The sequence below is a fragment of the Gadus morhua genome, chromosome 2 (genome assembly GCF_902167405.1).
Source record: "Gadus morhua chromosome 2, gadMor3.0, whole genome shotgun sequence".
Taxonomy (NCBI): Eukaryota; Metazoa; Chordata; class Actinopteri; order Gadiformes; family Gadidae; genus Gadus; species Gadus morhua.
Window position 1 is genome coordinate 18,884,527 of NC_044049.1, and position 19,113 is coordinate 18,903,639.

At 41.3% G+C, this 19,113-nt stretch overlaps 3 long non-coding RNA genes across 5 annotated transcripts; 2 read left to right on the forward strand and 1 right to left on the reverse strand.

Moving 5' to 3' along the window:
- Window positions 1-2,372: 2,372 nt before the first annotated feature.
- LOC115536285 (uncharacterized) lies at window positions 2,373-15,972 on the reverse strand. Of its 2 annotated transcripts, XR_003974631.1 has the most exons (10): window positions 15,878-15,972; window positions 12,543-12,581; window positions 9,859-9,937; window positions 9,450-9,774; window positions 9,182-9,328; window positions 8,997-9,059; window positions 8,836-8,889; window positions 7,974-8,719; window positions 6,313-6,416; window positions 2,373-2,407 (listed from the first exon to the last, which is right to left on the reverse strand). It is a non-coding gene; the product is annotated as an uncharacterized LOC115536285 (long non-coding RNA). The 2 variants fall into 2 exon arrangements; XR_003974632.1 differs by lacking the exons at window positions 12,543-12,581; window positions 15,878-15,972 and adding an exon at window positions 10,037-10,120 and having other exon boundaries at window positions 9,462-9,774.
- Window positions 4,288-8,075, forward strand: LOC115536296 (uncharacterized). Its single transcript, XR_003974635.1, has 3 exons — window positions 4,288-4,558; window positions 7,135-7,224; window positions 8,005-8,075. It is a non-coding gene; the product is annotated as an uncharacterized LOC115536296 (long non-coding RNA).
- LOC115536289 (uncharacterized) lies at window positions 10,259-11,982 on the forward strand. 2 transcript variants are annotated; one of them, XR_003974634.1, is made up of 4 exons: window positions 10,261-10,599; window positions 10,727-11,026; window positions 11,183-11,349; window positions 11,443-11,982. It is a non-coding gene; the product is annotated as an uncharacterized LOC115536289 (long non-coding RNA). The 2 variants fall into 2 exon arrangements; XR_003974633.1 differs by having other exon boundaries at window positions 10,259-10,599; window positions 11,183-11,982.
- Window positions 15,973-19,113: the final 3,141 nt, after the last annotated feature.

Below are 19,113 nucleotides of genomic sequence, written 5' to 3' on the forward strand. Positions count from 1 at the left end.
CTCGTCCGTAACTGCCACGTCCTGGCGACGTCGTGGCAACCAAAATACATACTGGCGACATTTATGCAACCTTCTTCAAAAAGGTTGCCATAACGTTGCAAGGACGTTCGGGCGGATCTGCATGGTGCAGTCCTCATTTGCCCTTTATAGAACCCACAAAATCTAGTCTGAAATCTACAAGCCACATGAATATTTTACCTACATTTTGGCTGGTGGCTGTTGCTAATGTTGACCCCAAGCCTATTCAAAAGACAAGACAGTACACTAACAAATATCAATTTATTATATTTTTATTTCAAATCATTTTGAATTTAATTTTGGGGATGTTCTTCCGCCTGCCGTTCCATCCGACCCTGTGAAGAACAAATAAAAGAGAGATCGTGAGTGCATTTATATTCATTTTACATTCAGTCAAATGTCATTGTACATTTAGTCAAAACTTAAATATGTTATGCCGAGGTTACGCTAGACTCGAGCGTGAGCACGTTCTAGATAGCAGCCCAAGTGGCTATGAAAGCTAAGCATTGCCGGATAATGTCTAATAGTAAGAAGACGGTAGACTCGTCCGTAACTGCCACGTCCTGGCGACGTCGTGGCAACCAAAATACATACTGGCGACATTTATGCAACCTTCTTCGAAAAGGTTGCCATAACGTTGCAAGGACGTTCTTGGCGACGTTGCTCGTCCGTAACTGCCACGTCCTGGCGACGTCGTGGCAACCAAAATACATACTGGCGACATTTATGCAACCTTCTTCAAAAAGGTTGCCATAACGTTGCAAGGACGTTAGGGCGGATCTGCATGGTGCAGTCCTCATTTGCCCTTTATAGAACCCACAAAATCTAGTCTGAAATCTACAAGCCACATGAATATTTTACCTACATTTTGGCTGGTGGCTGTTGCTAATGTTGACCCCAAGCCTATTCAAAAGACAAGACAGTACACTAACAAATATCAATTTATTATATTTTTATTTCAAATAATTTTGAATTTAATTTTGGGGATGTTCTTCCGCCTGCCGTTCCATCCGACCCTGTGAAGAACAAATAAAAGAGAACACGTGAGTGCATTTATATTCATTTTACATTCAGTCAAATGTCATTGTGCATTTAGTCAAAACTTCAATATGTTATGCCGAGGTTACGCTAGACTCGAGCGTGAGCACGTTCTAGATAGCAGCCCAAGTGGCTATGAAAGCTAAGCATTGCCGGATAATGTCTAATAGTAAGAAGACGGTAGACTCGTCCGTAACTGCCACGTCCTGGCGACGTCGTGGCAACCAAAATACATACTGGCGACATTTATGCAACCTTCTTCGAAAAGGTTGCCATAACGTTGCCATAACGTTGCAAGGACGTTCTTGGCGACGTTGCTCGTCCGTAACTGCCACGTCCTGGCGACGTCGTGGCAACCAAAATACATACTGGCGACATTTATGCAACCTTCTTCAAAAAGGTTGCCATAACGTTGCAAGGACGTTCGGGCGGATCTGCATGGTGCAGTCCTCATTTGCCCTTTATAGAACCCACAAAATCTAGTCTGAAATCTACAAGCCACATGAATATTTTACCTACATTTTGGCTGGTGGCTGTTGCTAATGTTGACCCCAAGCCTATTCAAAAGACAAGACAGTACACTAACAAATATCAATTTATTATATTTTTATTTCAAATCATTTTGAATTTAATTTTGGGGATGTTCTTCCGCCTGCCGTTCCATCCGACCCTGTGAAGAACAAATAAAAGAGAGATCGTGAGTGCATTTATATTCATTTTACATTCAGTCAAATGTCATTGTACATTTAGTCAAAACTTAAATATGTTATGCCGAGGTTACGCTAGACTCGAGCGTGAGCACGTTCTAGATAGCAGCCCAAGTGGCTATGAAAGCTAAGCATTGCCGGATAATGTCTAATAGTAAGAAGACGGTAGACTCGTCCGTAACTGCCACGTCCTGGCGACGTCGTGGCAACCAAAATACATACTGGCGACATTTATGCAACCTTCTTCGAAAAGGTTGCCATAACGTTGCAAGGACGTTCTTGGCGACGTTGCTCGTCCGTAACTGCCACGTCCTGGCGACGTCGTGGCAACCAAAATACATACTGGCGACATTTATGCAACCTTCTTCAAAAAGGTTGCCATAACGTTGCAAGGACGTTAGGGCGGATCTGCATGGTGCAGTCCTCATTTGCCCTTTATAGAACCCACAAAATCTAGTCTGAAATCTACAAGCCACATGAATATTTTACCTACATTTTGGCTGGTGGCTGTTGCTAATGTTGACCCCAAGCCTATTCAAAAGACAAGACAGTACACTAACAAATATCAATTTATTATATTTTTATTTCAAATCATTTTGAATTTAATTTTGGGGATGTTCTTCCGCCTGCCGTTCCATCCGACCCTGTGAAGAACAAATAAAAGAGAACACGTGAGTGCATTTATATTCATTTTACATTCAGTCAAATGTCATTGTGCATTTAGTCAAAACTTAAATATGTTATGCCGAGGTTACGCTAGACTCGAGCGTGAGCACGTTCTAGATAGCAGCCCAAGTGGCTATGAAAGCTAAGCATTGCCGGATAATGTCTAATAGTAAGAAGACGGTAGACGGGGTCTGGCATTTCGGACGTTGCGCCTAAACAACGTAAATATTCATCCTGGAAACACGAAGTCAAGCCAACTCACTTTGCACTACAGCTGCAGGAAATGCATTTTATAGTTCTTATGTTATTTAATTTAAACTTTTTAGCGTGTAGTTGATCAATGTATTAATCCTGCAGTGTATTTTACACCAATACCACACCAGGAATGGGGATCATTAGCGTCATCATGCGTTGTGTTCGTCAAAAGGCTCTAGAATATTTAGTTGCCGGTAGATCTGTTCGGGATTTAGTTGTTGAGCGAACCTTGTATTGCAACGGAGATTTGTTAGTGAACGTGTTATCCCTGTGTAACAGTGTAAATAATTACTTTCTTTTATTTGTTAAATTCTGTTAAACTTGGGACTCCAACCAATATTTTATATTTTATTCTGAAAGTCCACGGCGGAAGTTTGTGTTTGAAAGTTCAGAAGCAACCAAGCTTACGTTGTGGTAAGTCGCCGTTCTGTCCGCTTGTAAATAAAGTTCACTGATAAATGCAAACCATGTAAAGAACGATGTTTAAAATATAGCATAACATGTAAAATCTAATGTTACATGTTGTAAGGCGTTTTGTTGGTTTGTGTGTGATGTTTGAGGAGTTCTTGAGCACGAGGTTTATGTGACATGTGCGCGCTAATGCGGGCCTCCTCTTTTATAGTTGTGTGTTGTCCCATGTTGCAGGTATGTTCACTTAATGTTTAGTTTGTAAATACCACTATACGATCACCTAATGTTTTTTGTTGTAAATACCACTATACGATCATTTGAAGTTTGTGTTTGAAAGTTCAGAAGCAACCAAGCTTACGTTGTGTTCGAACGGACTATGGCTGAATAGATATATATATATATATATATATATATATATATATATATATATATATATATATATATATATATATATGTGTGTGTGAACACGACGCTGAAGTTGGCATCCGATTCGCAGCATCCGATTCGGCTTGAAAACCACTTAGAATCTTCAAATCGGTCCTGATTGAAAACCACTACACCTAGACTCTTCAAATCTGGACTACATTATCACAGTGAGGCTATACATTATGTAAAACATAGTTTCAGATTTGTGAAACCTTTACCCTATTTGTGAAAATGCAATACAGACTTATTTTAATACTTTTTAGGGGTCCAGACCGCATTGCATTTTCACAAATAGGTTAAAGGTTTCACAAATCTGAAACTATGTTTTACATAATGTATAGCCTCACTGTGATAATTTAGTCCAGATTTGAAGAGTCTAGGTGTAGTGGTTTTTAATCAGGATCAGTTCTAATGCGGTCTGGACCCCTAAAAAGCAGTAAAATGTGCCTTTATTGCATTTTCACAAATAGGGTAAAGGTTTCACAAATCTGAAACTATGTTTTACATAATGTATAGCCTCACTGTGATAATTTAGTCTAGATTTGAAGAGTCTAGGTGTAGTGGTTTTCAATCAGGACCCGTTCTAATGCAGTCTGGACCCCTAAAAAGCATTAAAATGAGCCTGTATTGCATTTTCACAAATAGAAAAAAGGTTTCACAAATCTGTAACTATGTTTATTATAATGTATAGCCTCACTGTGATAATCTAGTCCAGATTTGAAGAGTCTATGTGTGGTGGTTTTCAATCAGGACCGATTTAAAGTGCACCAGCCGCTGAATCGGATGCTGCGAATCGGATGCCAACTTCAGCGTCGTTGTGTGAACACCGGTTGTGTGTTGTCCCATGTTGCAGCTAATAAACCAGTCCAGTGCTCAACCCAACCTGTCTCCGTGGGTTCAATTAAGAAGCAGAAGAGCTGCAGTGTACCCAAGGTCACATCTGCTCTATAAGGTGTCCGGCCGCCATCCCCTATTCACGTGCTTTTGTGTATTGGAGAACCTGCTCAGCAAGCTGCAGTCTGCAACTTCTGCGGGAGGTATGTAAGTATACAAAAAATATTCTCTAACGATGCATAGCTTTCTGATGTGTGTGTGTGTGTATGTGTATATATATATATATATATATATATACATACATACATACATACATACATACATACATACATACATACATACATACATACATACATACATACATACATACATACATACATACATACATACATACATACATACATATATATATATATATATATATCAGGGTTCATACACTTTTGGACCAATGGATTTCCATGACTTTTCCATGACTTTAAACCAAATTTCCATGACCAAACATTTTGTGAAATCTCGGTGTTAACGTGCAAAAGTGATAAAATGTAGTATTAAAAATAACAATGGGAATTCGGAGGCATACTGTATACATTAAATGACACAAAATTGAGAAACAATAGTTTGATTTAAAGAATGAACATTTATAAATATACTGGTTGCATTCACAGCACTGACATCAATAAGCTTTAGTATGCAGAAGCATCCAGCTAGTGCAAACATTGATTTCCCTTTTCTAGTGCAAAATGTAACAGAACAGTTGGCAACTAACTCTTTGACCATTAATCAACCAAAACAATTTCACATTTAAACAGCTTTATAAAACACGATGTATTTTGTCTTAACATCGGCGCCATCCCATAGCCTCACATGTAAATCCATCTGTTTGGACTGTAAATAACTATTCAGGCTTTCGTCAAGAGAATGACGTATGCCCTTTTGCTTCATTACGTCGGACAACGTCAAGTGGGGAGCGAGACCGAAAGAGCAGAGGAACGAGCATTTGCTTTCGCCACAAGCAAACTGTGTTGCTATCTGGCTATCGGGGAACATTCTTTGAAAGAGCAGGCTAGCATCTTCATATGACTTAAACGAATAATGCGAATTAGCCACCTTCAGTGCCCACATTACCTCCGCAGTAGACCAAAGAGAGAGACGTGCTGTTTGCCGTAGCAGTTGCCCTGGCTGTGGTGGTGAGAAAGCCGGTGCTGCTCCGCTAGCAGCAGCGCTCTGGTGTTTAGCGCCTTTCGCATGGCTCGTTAATGCCGCCTCTCCCATGTTAGATATGTCAAACGTTTTGTCACCACATAACCTACATTTAGCTCGGCCCTCAGATACTGTTGCTATGGCCAACAAACGTTTCAGTTGCGTATGTTTTAGTTTCAGCGCGTGCCTGTTTATACTTTGAGCGTATTTCATTTAAAGGCATATTCATGATTTAAAACTCAGCGTAAATGAACGACAAGAAAATATGAAAAAAAAAAAAATCCATGACTTTTCCAAAACGTTTGGGACTTTATTTTTTTCAAGCACTTTTCCAGGCCTGGAAATAACCATTTTAAAATTCCATGACTTTTCCAGGTTTTTCATGACCGTACGAACCCTGATATATATATATATATATATATAAGCTTCATTGGTTGACTGGCTAACTACTAGCTAAAACGAGCAGTGTGGGTATGGAAACGGTGGTGCTATTGTGTTTTCTCTGCAACAAGTTCTAGCTTGTTGCAGAAAGGTGTTTCGCCCAGAGTTGGTGTCGAGCCGCCTCAAAGGTTAGCCTTGTTTCGCTTGAAGAGTTGTAACCACGTCTTGTAAACAAGCTTAAAGAGTAGGACATGGATCTGCATATCATTTTGTGGTGGTGTACAAAAATATGATAATTGTTCCCTAATAGTCAGCATGTTCAAATAATTTATCTGGAGGGATATCGATTGCATATGCCTCTCTCGTTTAAACTCACCTTCAAACTTTTGGAGTGGGCTGAGGGGGCATGTTTCAAGACCTCTGCCATCAGAAGCTCCACCTCCTTCTCTTCCAGCCCCGGCTTCCATTTCATGATCGCCTCTGTAATTAGATTGAATTTGTGATCAAAAGTTAGGCATGTCACCAACACTCAGGGGGCACATTCTCAAAAGGTTTTTTTCCTGAAATCTATTCATCTCTGGAGGATATTTTTGTGTGATAGTAAGTTGGAACTTGTTGCTTTGTGATTTCATTCATTAAAAATGAATGGGATTGTATGGATTCAGATGAAGTACACAGCTAATACATTTTGGTCTGTATAATAGAAAGAAAACTGATCAACTGTGAGGACAATAAAGATATAATTTTTTTTAAATATTTTTTTCTGCAATGATGCAAACCAAAATACGACAGTATAATTCATACACGTGCATATTAGTTATGCACTTCTTGCATCTGAATCCAGACAATTATGCAATATAGCATGAGTGAGAGTGGGGTTGGTAATGGATAGAACAACACCGGTGTTGTTCTGCCGTATCCACGAGGACTTATACAACAACTCCACTGTCAGCTAATTCACTTTAAATTGTATTAAATTGTATTAAAATGTCAGAGGGGGGATGTCCGAGTGTTAGTGAAGACCCCCTGTGGCTCATGGACTGTATAACATAGTTGTGATGCAACAGGAGATATGTCTGAACAGTCTTTACACTTAGCCTCTATCTGTACCAGCTGCATGCCTCTGTCAATTGTAACTGCATGATGTGTACAGATGTGTGATGTCAAAATGACTTGCACTATTTTAATTCCCCATCAGGTTTAATTCAAATCCAGTACTGTTGCATTTCAGCAAAAGCACAAGGGTGAAAGTCTTTGGTCCCCTTCAACTCCTGAGCAACAACAGCAGGTAATACTTTAAAAATATACCAATGATAAAGGGCTTTCTGTTGAAGAAAGTACACTCAATATATGAATAAATAGATGTGATGCACTGAAAGCATTCCATTAACAACACATCTTACAATACAAAGACAAAAAAGCAGCCAGCTTGTCACGGTACCAAGGTCAGTGATAATGAGGATAGGGATGGGCATTCGATTAAATTGACCACACTGACCACTTTTGTAACTGCCATATATACAGTACACTCGGATTGCATGATAAGAATATATATATTCCGATTAGAAATCGAATCGGATCAGAAGTGTCCATGTAAACGCGGCTAATCTAAATATAATTCTCTGATCGGAATAGAATTCCATGTGGAATAGAATAGGTGGTGTAGTCGGCTATAATCAACATCTATACACTTATTCCGATTAGTTTGGGGTGGGTGCGGCTACTTTTTAACTTGGAGAGATGGCATCAGCAGTTGCAGTAGTTCGCAATTGGTCCGTCTGTATTTCTCTGCTGAACAACAATACGAATGGTAATTGTAAAAAGACACACCGTGTGAAGATATTTTTTAGCATTAGTTTTATCGATGAAAAATGTACGTCATCGACGAAATTCTTAATGATCAATTAGTCGATCGTCGATTAATCATGTCCATCCCTAAATGAGGAGTCTTTGGAAGAAACGGATCACATCAGCTAAAAGGTGTAGAAAAATAGCTGAAACAGCTAAATAGATTTCTTTGCACATATTTAGACTTACGTTTGATGGTACTGCCCACTGCTGTGCCAAGCAGTGGCATCTTCCCCTTCTTTCCCCTAAGGCTGTAGCTGCTCCAAACAAAGTTTGAGGCCACAGAGCGCAGCACCCTCCTCACACACTCCCCAGGATTGGACCCCCCAACTAGGCTCAGATGGGAAATCTAAGGAAATCAAACAACCATGGTTAAGGCAAGTATTTGCATTGTATTTTTCATGTGGTGTTGGTGGTGTTTTCTTTTGAGGGGGGTGAACCAAATTAAGGTATTTGAAGATGGACTGCTCATCTCTAACTACTTAGCTAACAACAGGGAACTAAAGATGAAAAAAGCTCAATGGCAGGGCCATGTGGCACACTTGGTGGCATGTGTACAATATAGCCTAAAGTCACTTCACCATTATTCGTACATTTACCATTTTTTTTGTGAAATCTCTATTTTTAAGGTGCTCCTCGAGTTCCTGTAGTTCGGCCTGAGTTTGCGCCTGCAGTAACTCGACACTAGCTTCCCCAGGGTCCCCATGTCGATTTGCCCGTAGCAATAATAGAGCCTCTCTCTGATTCTGCTCAACAGTCTCAAGCCTTCGGAGCAGAACCTCCAATGTGGCTGTAAAAAAAATTATGTTGAGATGAGAGGAGTGTATTTAGTAGTATTTGGTGTCATTTGCATACAGTGCAATACAGTTCAATACATGTATTACCGTTGATATTCTTTGCCCAGATTGGTATGGTTTCTCTCTCTCTTCGGTCACCTAAGTAATGTGTATAAAGCATAATGTGTAGGGTTAGTATAGACAGATGACTGTCATAACCTGTTGATAAGAGTTACTAGTTTGGTTTTAACCACCCTCTCCACCCGCCACTTTACCGTCCCCAGTAGAGATAGGCAATGGCGTTTCAAATGAAGACGCAATCGAATCATCTGCAGGAAGTACAAAATAATAATTCAATGTTTTTTTTTGGTTTCAAACTCTTTGTTGTCTTGGCTCATAGAATTACTGTTATGTCATCATCATTCGTCATCATTACCATGCATAACTTTACCATCATTTTCTGTAAAAACGTCTCTTGCCGGTGAAGGAGGGGAGTAATCTACAGAAAGAACAAGATAAGAATTTAGGTTATGTGTTTTTGTTTCGAAACATAGTGTCTTCTTGACTTCTATGCAATTATTTGTATTTGTTTTTAACCATCATTCCCTTGCAAAACTCTACCGTCATCAGTCACAGGGGGTGAAGATATTTGTAGTGCGCTACGCCGTGGAATGGGGGATTCTATCTGGGGTGGAGGAGGAAGGGAAGTCCTGAAATGTGGACCTTGTCCTGCCTTTTTCCCATTTCGTTTCTTTGTTCTCTTTTCACCTGAACAGAATCATATTAGCCGAAAGTAAATAACAGTGTTACATGTTTACACATTGTTTAGAATTGCTGCTTGCACTTTTAACACTAAGTTAATACAGTACACAAGGATGTGCAGATATACCGGTGTGAATACATTTTTGGGGTTTGACTATGATGCGCCTCCCTATGTCCTCATTTCCTGTCTCCACACAGGACTTTGTCTCCGCCCTCTTGTTCCTCCTGACGGCCTGATCCCAATCATCTAAACAGTCAGGTGGGCCAAAACAATTAGAAATTACACTCTTTTAAATGTGTTGCATGTCACCACTTATTTATTTGTCGCCCATTAACACACATTAACACACAAATATTTTTATTGGCCTTTTTAGCCAGGTTTTAGGATCGGGCAAATCTTTGTCCTTTGCCCTCTGTGTGGGCTTGTGGAGTGGCCAGTAGCTGCATGTCTTCTGAAATGGAAAACAAAATAGTTTTGCAGAACTTGCATAGAATTTTTGAAATGATTGACATAAAGGTTTTTCGCATGTACTTACATCTCCCTCTTTTATAATCCAATTACTGGCCACTATGCCAACAGTCCTTTCCCCCAAAAATTTGACGATGCTATACATTCTGTAATCAAGAACAGAGAGGTTCATTTAATACAGTAAAGAATAATTGTGTCTGTACAAGAAATTGCAATGATAATACACTGAGCAAAATACAACATACTGCAATGTCATGAAGAATGGCCATGAAGAGGATTTTTTCCCCCACAGGAATCTTGATTGCCTTTCTTTTCAGGTTGTCATTTTGGATCCATCTCAAAACGGTGTCATTGTTCTTGTACTTCAGTACTCCGATTAATGTGGAGTCACAAGGGACACTGAAAAGTGGTTCTGGGTGCTGGTATACACGGCAAAGCTGGCTTCCGTCCCTCTCCTCTATGACCTCGCAACATTCGCGGCGATTCAAAATAAAAGAAGAATTGGACCTCTGCCTACCATGCTCCATTGGCTGTCCAGCGCATTCCTCAAGCCTTTTCACCACTTGTGACAGGGGGCATCTTCCACTCCTTACCATCCTCTTTATTTTCTTGAGACAATTTACAAATTTAAAAGCGCTACAATTGTCCAATCCTCCAAAGGTCACGGCATCCTCCACAATGTGCAACATTGAGTGCACGTTGTAGACCAGAAACTGGTTACCATAAAGTTCTCGGCCTCTCTCAACAAAGAATCGGAGGAGATCAGCAGCATATCTCCAGTGTTGCTCGACCAATGCTGGACTTACAAGTATGTTCATTGCCACACTGAATGTCATGAAGTGGCTGAAAAATTCATCTTTAAGGACCCCCTTCAGCACAATCTTTCCTGTATATAACATAAACTGCCTATGTTCCGTTGCCTTCCATCTCTCAAGCTCTTTAAGATCTCTCGGTTTGCGAGCGAAGCTGGAAGGGATGTGTGGACGGAGGTTGGTGAGCCTGCTGCTGACCTCCTCTATTTGGGTTGCCGACATCTTCAGGCCCTTCACTCCTCTGCACCACATGAAGAGAAGCCTCTTCATTACACCCAAGCATGCCTGGTGCATGTAATCGATGGGAAATGCACTGATCATGTTTATGGGTAAATCCAAAAGCGGGGTGCTGCCATGATGATGCTCGCCCTGTGTCTGTTGGCGGAAGGAGTCGTCACTACGAGCCACCACCTCTGTGTCTTGGTAAGTAACCTTCTCATACCACTCACCCCTCTGCACACACCGGTCACACCCATAATAGCCTGTGCAAAGTTTAACATTCTTCACAAAGGCCTTTGCAGGAGCATCGCACACAAAACATAGAATGTTGAATTTTATTGTTTTGTTCCTATGTTGCAGGCCACTGGACAGGAGGTTGTTGACATCCATCACCATGTCTTCCAGGAATTCCAGATTCTGTGGCTTCGAACCTCCACAAGTCAGGGTGATAGGGAAGACTGACACTGGTTTTAAATGGACAGCACAAAGGATGGGCCACATTGTTCTTCCTGAGCTCTTAAACAGAGGTAGCCCATCTACGTTGAAGGAAAGGTCAACACAGTCGGGGACCTGGTCTGCTGGGTATCTCAATAGAGTCTGTTGCAATTTGTCCTTGATAGGAAAATGGACATACTCCATACCAGACTTTGATGTGATCCTGACCTCCCTTGGTGTCTTCAGGAGTGTCCTGGTGGTGGAAGGCAGGTCAGTGTGTCCGTGACCTCTCAAAACTTTCAAAAGGTCATCAACAGCATTGTGTTTCACCTGAAACTGGCAAGCCCAGCTAGCGAGGTCAGATGCGAGCGATGCCGGACGCTGGTCGGACGCCTCCAGGTCATCCCCAAAAACCACTTCCTCCTCATCATCAGAGGGATCAACATCCATCCAGTCATCGAGGTCATCCTCCAAAGCAGAACGATCCTCAAATGACTCATCCAAGTCCAAGGAGTTGTCCATGTCACCAATAGGCGCAAGAACACCGGATGGACTGCTGGACAAGCTGGCATCAGCCACATGGTGTTCTGTGACACAAACACTGGCAGTGCTTTCAGCTATCCTATTCATCACTTGTTTAGCAGATCTCCATGAACGGAGGTACTGCCTTGCCCGTAACTGTTTTTCCTCACTCATCCTGTGAAATAAAATGTTTCACATTTTAACGTGTGATTGAGGTTTCAATACAATCTAGCCATAAACTGTCTTATAGCAGGCTTCAGACCAAAGATTTGTGATGCAAATGCGGGCTTCAGACCAAAGATTAGCGATGAAAATACATGCAACAGGGTTCACACCCATGCAACTTCTATCAACATCACCACCGTTTCCATAACGACACCTTTACTATACCACTTGTTTTTACTAACTAGCTTGCTGGTAACGTTAACCAATAAAGCTGTAGCATACTTGGAATACTTGTTACGCGACTGATGTTTTGCAAACAGTAGCGTTCCTTACGCAAAGTGGATAATTATTTTCTCCTACTCTCCTAATAATATCGTGAAGCCTCTGCTGGCCTTGACTGACGTGAGTGGCAAGACGTCATCAGCACTGAAGTAAAAGTGTTCTAAAACCTTGTAACTGCAATTCAACTGTCTTATGACGACTTGCAACGTTCAATTCACACTGCTGCAACTTCTATCTACAACAGTTTTGTTACGTTGCATTGTGAATCTTTGTTCTGAATTGGCTTTTCAAGGCTGACAAGGCTTTATACACATACCTGACAAGAATGAGGTCAACGGGGACTGGAGGGAATGATCTATGATGCAAAAAGAAATGCATAGGATATTAATGTAATTGCATTAAACTTTTAAACAGTACAGTTCATGATACATATACAGTGTGAAACAGTACAGGACTAGGCCTAGGTTTTGTGCAGGTAAAGAAGAAGATGGGAATTTGTAAATTCATCTTAAATCAAAACTGAAAGGTCCTACAAAACATTGGGGTTTAAACACAGGTGGTTTAATGGCACCATATTCTGGATTTGCATGACCTTTGTATTGCAATTGCAAATTGCATCTCTAGTTCTGGATTACTATTATTAGCCTATTAGTGATTGGTGGATTTCTTTAAAATTGACTGACAACAAGTGATCTCTGGTCGATTTTTATTTCATTTTTTAGAACTTGACGTCACACAAGCGTCAATCGAGTACTCGTTCATATTTCCTCCTAGACTGGGTATGATATTTTTTTCGTAGGATAAGTCCCGGATTCTCGCCTCTGATTGGCTAGAAGGGCTCTCCTTTAAATCGTGTTTCGATTAGTCCTAGATGTTTGCGGGAGTTTATGGTAAGGATTAGGGGTTAACCCATTTGAACTACGCCAGTTGATCGCGCCTCTTGTGCTGATTGAGGAAATTGACGGCAGCCTCCCCAGACCGACGCGCAATCTACGATTGTCAGGCTAATTTCCTCCTATTCCCGCCAACACTTCACGGTGGGGACCCAGACCTACTGATACGTGGTCGTTTTCGCTTGAAATCCTCAATAAGGTAAATTAAGATTACCATTGGTGGCATTTAGTCTGCAGAGAGAGGGACACATAGCTAACCAAATGCTTATGAACTTCTTGCAGTTTGGTACAACACCTTCTGCCAACTGCTACCTATTAGATTTCGCTACCTACTTCGGCGCATGCGCATGACATACGTAACATTGTAAAATACATACTATACCCCTGAAATCTCCAATAAAGACATTTTAATACAGCATACAATTATGCTCTCCATATTCTTATGTGTCAGGTAGCGTATTTCATCTGTAAACCAACTGCCTCTATCAAACGATGCTCCCACTACAGAATCACGTTATTGTACACCACTAACCCCATGTACACTGTAAGAATATGGGGATGATAATTTGATACTGTATTATTATAACGTCTTTATTGGAGATTTCAGGGGTACTGTATGTGTATTTTACACCAATACCACAACGCGGAATCATGCGCATGCGCAGAACAGACCAGGAAGCACAATATGATTGAAGAAATTGGCAGAACACCCTGCTTGACGGAGTAAAAGAAGACATGGCGAGGAACGGAAAGCTACGGTATGTAGATATCCTTTGCTTAGACAAAGCTGTTTTTTCGCGCCTTGTGGTACTAGCACTACCATTGCAAGCTCGTGCAACAGCATTATAGTTAAAACAAATAAATGCAACGTTACGACTGCACGCGACATAGGCGAGTGCCTCTGCCTCTTTGTTGTTTCCCGCCCGATTTCGTCGATATTAGCAAGTTGTGGTCATTGCACATCCAAAAGGCAAGCAAAATTAATGCCATCTTAAAACTTAAAAGCCCGTTAAATCATAATTTACCCTGAATGACAGGATAAATGTGACATCAAGTTACAGAGGCTAACAGCTGGCTCACAATGGCATTTTATAGCAATGCCGTTAGCCCCATCGGCCTGTTAAGTTGGCTAAGTAGCCTGCTAAAGTTTACACTATTCTTGCTGTCTTCATCATACTTCGTGGTGTTGGCTTAAACAATTACTACACTTGAGTATTAAGTGTAATTTGCCTCTGCCTATAAGCACATATCATTTGAGTAACGTTAGTGTATAACTAGCTAGTTCATTAGCTATTAGCACCGCCCAGCTAACGCCTGGGTATCGTTGTCATGGTAGTACTATAGCTAATTTAAGATTTAGCGAATGTCATCGTTATCAGAATGGTATATACTACTAACATTAAAAATATAAACATTGGAAATAAATAGCTACTTCAAATTAACTTACCTTACCTAATAATTCTAGTAATAATATATTTTCGAAATTCTTCTGTATTCTTCTGTATTCTATCTCTTTTCTCTCCTGTCTCAAAACCCACAAAGACAAATTTGGAAGTACAGGGTATTTAACCGTCTTTATTGCACGAGACCTCTAACTTTGGAAGTACTGGGTTTAACTGTCTTTATCGCACGAGACCTTTAATGCCTGGTTCTATAAACGCCATCACATTCGCGGGGGCAGTATGGCCCCCTTGCCAGCGGTACTTTTTGCACAACTCATAATTTGTTGTGTAATCTACGGCTGTTCTAACAGCAATACAAAATCATCACTTAGTTTTTATGGCATACCAACCAACAGTGAGTAAACGGGAAGGGACAGAACCTGAGGATTTGAGCCAGCGTTTCAACCTTGTTTCTGTTCCAGTGTTCCTTTTGCGTCACGTTGTGTGATGATATAATATACAAACCCAAGTATTTGGGTTTATAATACAGTAGGCCTATATAATAAATGATGGGGTCCTTCAGATGAGATTTAAAAGTATTGAGATATATATGGTATATTGTGGAAAAAAAAATCCCTCATCGCACAGCCCTACCAACATGTGCCCTTCTGTGGATTAATTGGTTGTAAAACAGGGAACGAAAAAGCTTGAACTGATAGCAAGATCCAGTATGAAATTAAAGTTTTAATTTCAGACACGTTAGATATCAGCCTTTAAGGCATTCTGTTATTCAATTTCATTTTAGTTCAATTCAACCACACAGAATAGACCATCATATTGCAATGTACTGTGTAAATGCAAAAAAACAAATACAAATATTAAAATAAAACGTTGACATTGAGATTCTTATTTCATGGTGTCATAAATTATAACAATAGAATTACAACAAAACAACAAACTGTAAAAGAAAGTGTGGAAATGGCGCCATCGAAAATCTTTTTTTCTTTTTTTTCTTTTATATTTTAAAGCAAAATAAGATTTAGGTAAGCATAGACATCGAAAAGGAAAGCTTGCATTAACAATGTTTGGTCTCCTCTTTGCCAAGTATTGCAGAGGGCAGCATGGCCATTACTTGGTCCCTTCTCACATCTTGTGCAGCTGTGAGCTACAGGCATAAAATCAAGACCGATTTGGTCAAACTCAGTAAACTAGACACCATTGTTCTTGTATAGCTGTCCTCACACACTTTTTCATTTCGCTTGATATGTTATTCAACTGCTCCTCGTGTGTGTGTGTGTGTGTGTGTGTGTGTGTGTGTGTGTGTGTGTGTGTGTGTGTGTGTGTGTGTGTGTGAACAGAAAGTATTAAATTAGTACCTTTTTTCTTTTTCCAGGGACCGAACTGAAGACGCTGGGATCCACCATTTAAGAGACATCCGGAATCAACAGGACATCTTCACAACCCTGACTCGGCAGCGACAGTTGAGCCAGCCTCTCTGCAGCTTAAGGACAACTTCAGCTTGATCGAAAACTGGGGGGCAATTCGTATAATAATAGGATAAAAACACCAGATTTGGTGTTTTAAGGTTTATTAGTCTGAGGTTTAATTAATGTATCAAAGCAACACAGCACTCGTGATCGTGGGGTGGCTATCTGGGCCACTCGACATCAGAACCTCGAGTTTGCAGCCTCAACAAAACACCCGTGATTATATCATTGCCCAACCCCACTCTCACTCACACAATTTCAAATTGCATTGATGACCTTATTTCAGCCTTGGTTACCGAATACCAAGATTAAACTCAGGTTGATTGTCAGTTCAGTCTTATCCTGTGGGTCAGGCACTGCTGTTATTTTCTTGTAACTTAAAATTGCTCTAGACAGCATTAATATTAGTTTGGATTGGATTCTGATTAGCAGTCACTGCTTTAGCTATACTCTCCACCTCAGCCTCTCCACGGCCTTTATGCCCCGTCCTGGTTGACCAATGTAAACCTTCAATGTGGTTTGTTCACTTGAATCCGTGAAACGCATGAATTTTACTTCAAATGTTTTGTTAATAGAAAGAATTGTCGTGATTTGGTCCCTGTATATGAATTTGAAATAAATGATTCATCAATTCAGTATCTGAATATATTTCATTTCTATTTTTCAACAGGGTCAGAGTTTGTGGAAATGAGAATTGTTATGTAGTTCTGGATGGTCAACATAGTTGAGCACAAATATTTGTTGTGGGAATTGAGTCATCACTAAGTAGTAAATAAACAATAAAAGTGGTGACATTTTCTGATTTAACCTAATATTTGTGTTGGACACAAACAGCCAGTGTAATTCTGAAGTTTGATATCACGGTAAGTAAATGACCACACCACTACGTAGCCGTGACATTACTTGCATTACCAAGTGGCAACGTTAGCAAATGACAACACCACTACGTCGCAGCAACGTTATTAACAGTACCAAGCGGCAACGTTAACAAATTACCACACCACTACGTTGTGGCAACGTCACTCACGCTACAAATTGGCAACGTTAGCAAATGACCACACCACCACGTCGCGGCAACGTCACTCACGCTACCAAGTGGCAACGTTAACAAATGACCACACCACTACGTCGCGGCAACGTTATTAACAGTACCAAGTGGCAACGTTAGCAAATGACCACACCACTACGTTGTGGCAACGTCACTCACGCTACCAAGTGGCAACGTTAGCAAAATTACCAAGCCACTACGTCGCGGCAATGTTATTTGTTTACTTTATGGCAACTTCCTGTAGGCAACGTCATGGCGATGTTGCCACAACGTTGCCAGGAGGTAATGTTGCCATGACCAAATGGCAACGTATAGGCAACGTTGCCGTATGGTCGTGTGTTAGCTGGGAAGTTATTGATCCTCAAGGCCGGTGTTCTATTCTCTCCACGGACTGATTCATTTTTGCTCTTTTAGTCAAACTTATTGACGCAATCGGCCTCTTTCATTTAACATTTTTGTATGATTTAGTATATGGTATGGTATGATAATTATATGACGGGCTGCGACGCTGGCTGGTATCGGCTGGCTAGCTGCGAAGACAGGCCAGCCGCGCTGGCTGCCACTGTCCGCGCTGGCTGCCACTGTCCGCGCTGGCTGCAACTTGCCGGCCGCGCTGGCTGCCACTTGCCGGCCGCGCTGGCTGCCACTTGCCGGCCGCGCTGGCTGCCACTTGCCGGCCGCGCTGGCTGCCACTTATGGAAAGCCAAGAAGGCCACAATCCGGACCTAGATTGGCGCGGTAAAAGTGCAAAACCGTACGGAAACCGTACGGTTTCCGTACGGATTCCGTACGGTTTCCGTACGGATTCCGTACGGTTTTGCAAGAATTCCGTACGGAATCCGTACGGTTTCCGTACGGTTTCCGTACGGTTTCCGTACGGATTCCGTACGGATTCCGTACGGTTTCCGTACGGATTCCGTACGGATTCCGTACGGTTTTGAATGACTAATAGCCGCGGCTATTAGTCATTCACTCCGGCTATTAGTTATTCACTCCGGCTATTAGGTATGCAGAACGAGCCCCTCCCCTTCTTTGCTTGACCACTAAGTTTGAAGGCTGTCTAACCAATCAGTGAAGAGAAAGACCAGACTAAAGTAACGCATTGTCGAAACTAGAGCGGCAGTCAGTGCCTCCATGTTTCGCCGTAACATAAGGCTGTGTTGTCTTTACTAGTTTCACTACAATGTAATGACCACCACTAGCTAGTGGAAAATATATTTGTGTCTAGTACAGTGATATATTTGTATATGTTAGGCTATATATTGAGATGGCAGTGTGCGAAATACCCATCATTATTCGGGGATGCCCTCATCCCCAGATTGTTCGCGATATGCAGTAGCCAGCTCGGCCATAACATTACAATATTTCATGGATGCAAGCAAGCCAAGACAATCGATCTATATCTATAGCCTACATGACAACACGCAGACACACACACGCAGACACACACACACACACACACACACACACACACACACACACACACACACACACACACACACACACACACACACACACACACACACACACACACACACACATTAAGCACACATTAAGCACACTGGTAAAGCAATAGGAGCCTGCATTGGCTGAAGTTGTTGGGATGCACCTTATTTTATAACAGGGAGGGGCAAAGTTGTGCATTACAATGCAAACACGACAATAATTGGCACCGTTCTTGCGCACTCAGAAGAACATGCAGTAGGACCGATCTTGTGACATTATTTAACCATCCATCTACAGCTAATACGATCAGACAGATACATCATCGATCACATAAAAGCCCACAACAAGCCCAACATCACCACGGCAGGTGCGATCTCTCTCGCACATTCACACAATCACTCCAACTTCTCCAACTCCAAGGCAAGGCTGTTTCACTAAGACCACAAACAACCACAACTAACCAGCCTACATATCCACAATAATGCACAACAATCAGTTCTATACATTGCGTCTATCTTCTGTTTGGTGCACATGGCTAATTTGCATAGTTTGCACCGGACTCTCGGCTCCGCTTGTCAAAAAAATGGAACGTATTTGTGAATAAATGCTTTGAATTCTGAATACTGGACTT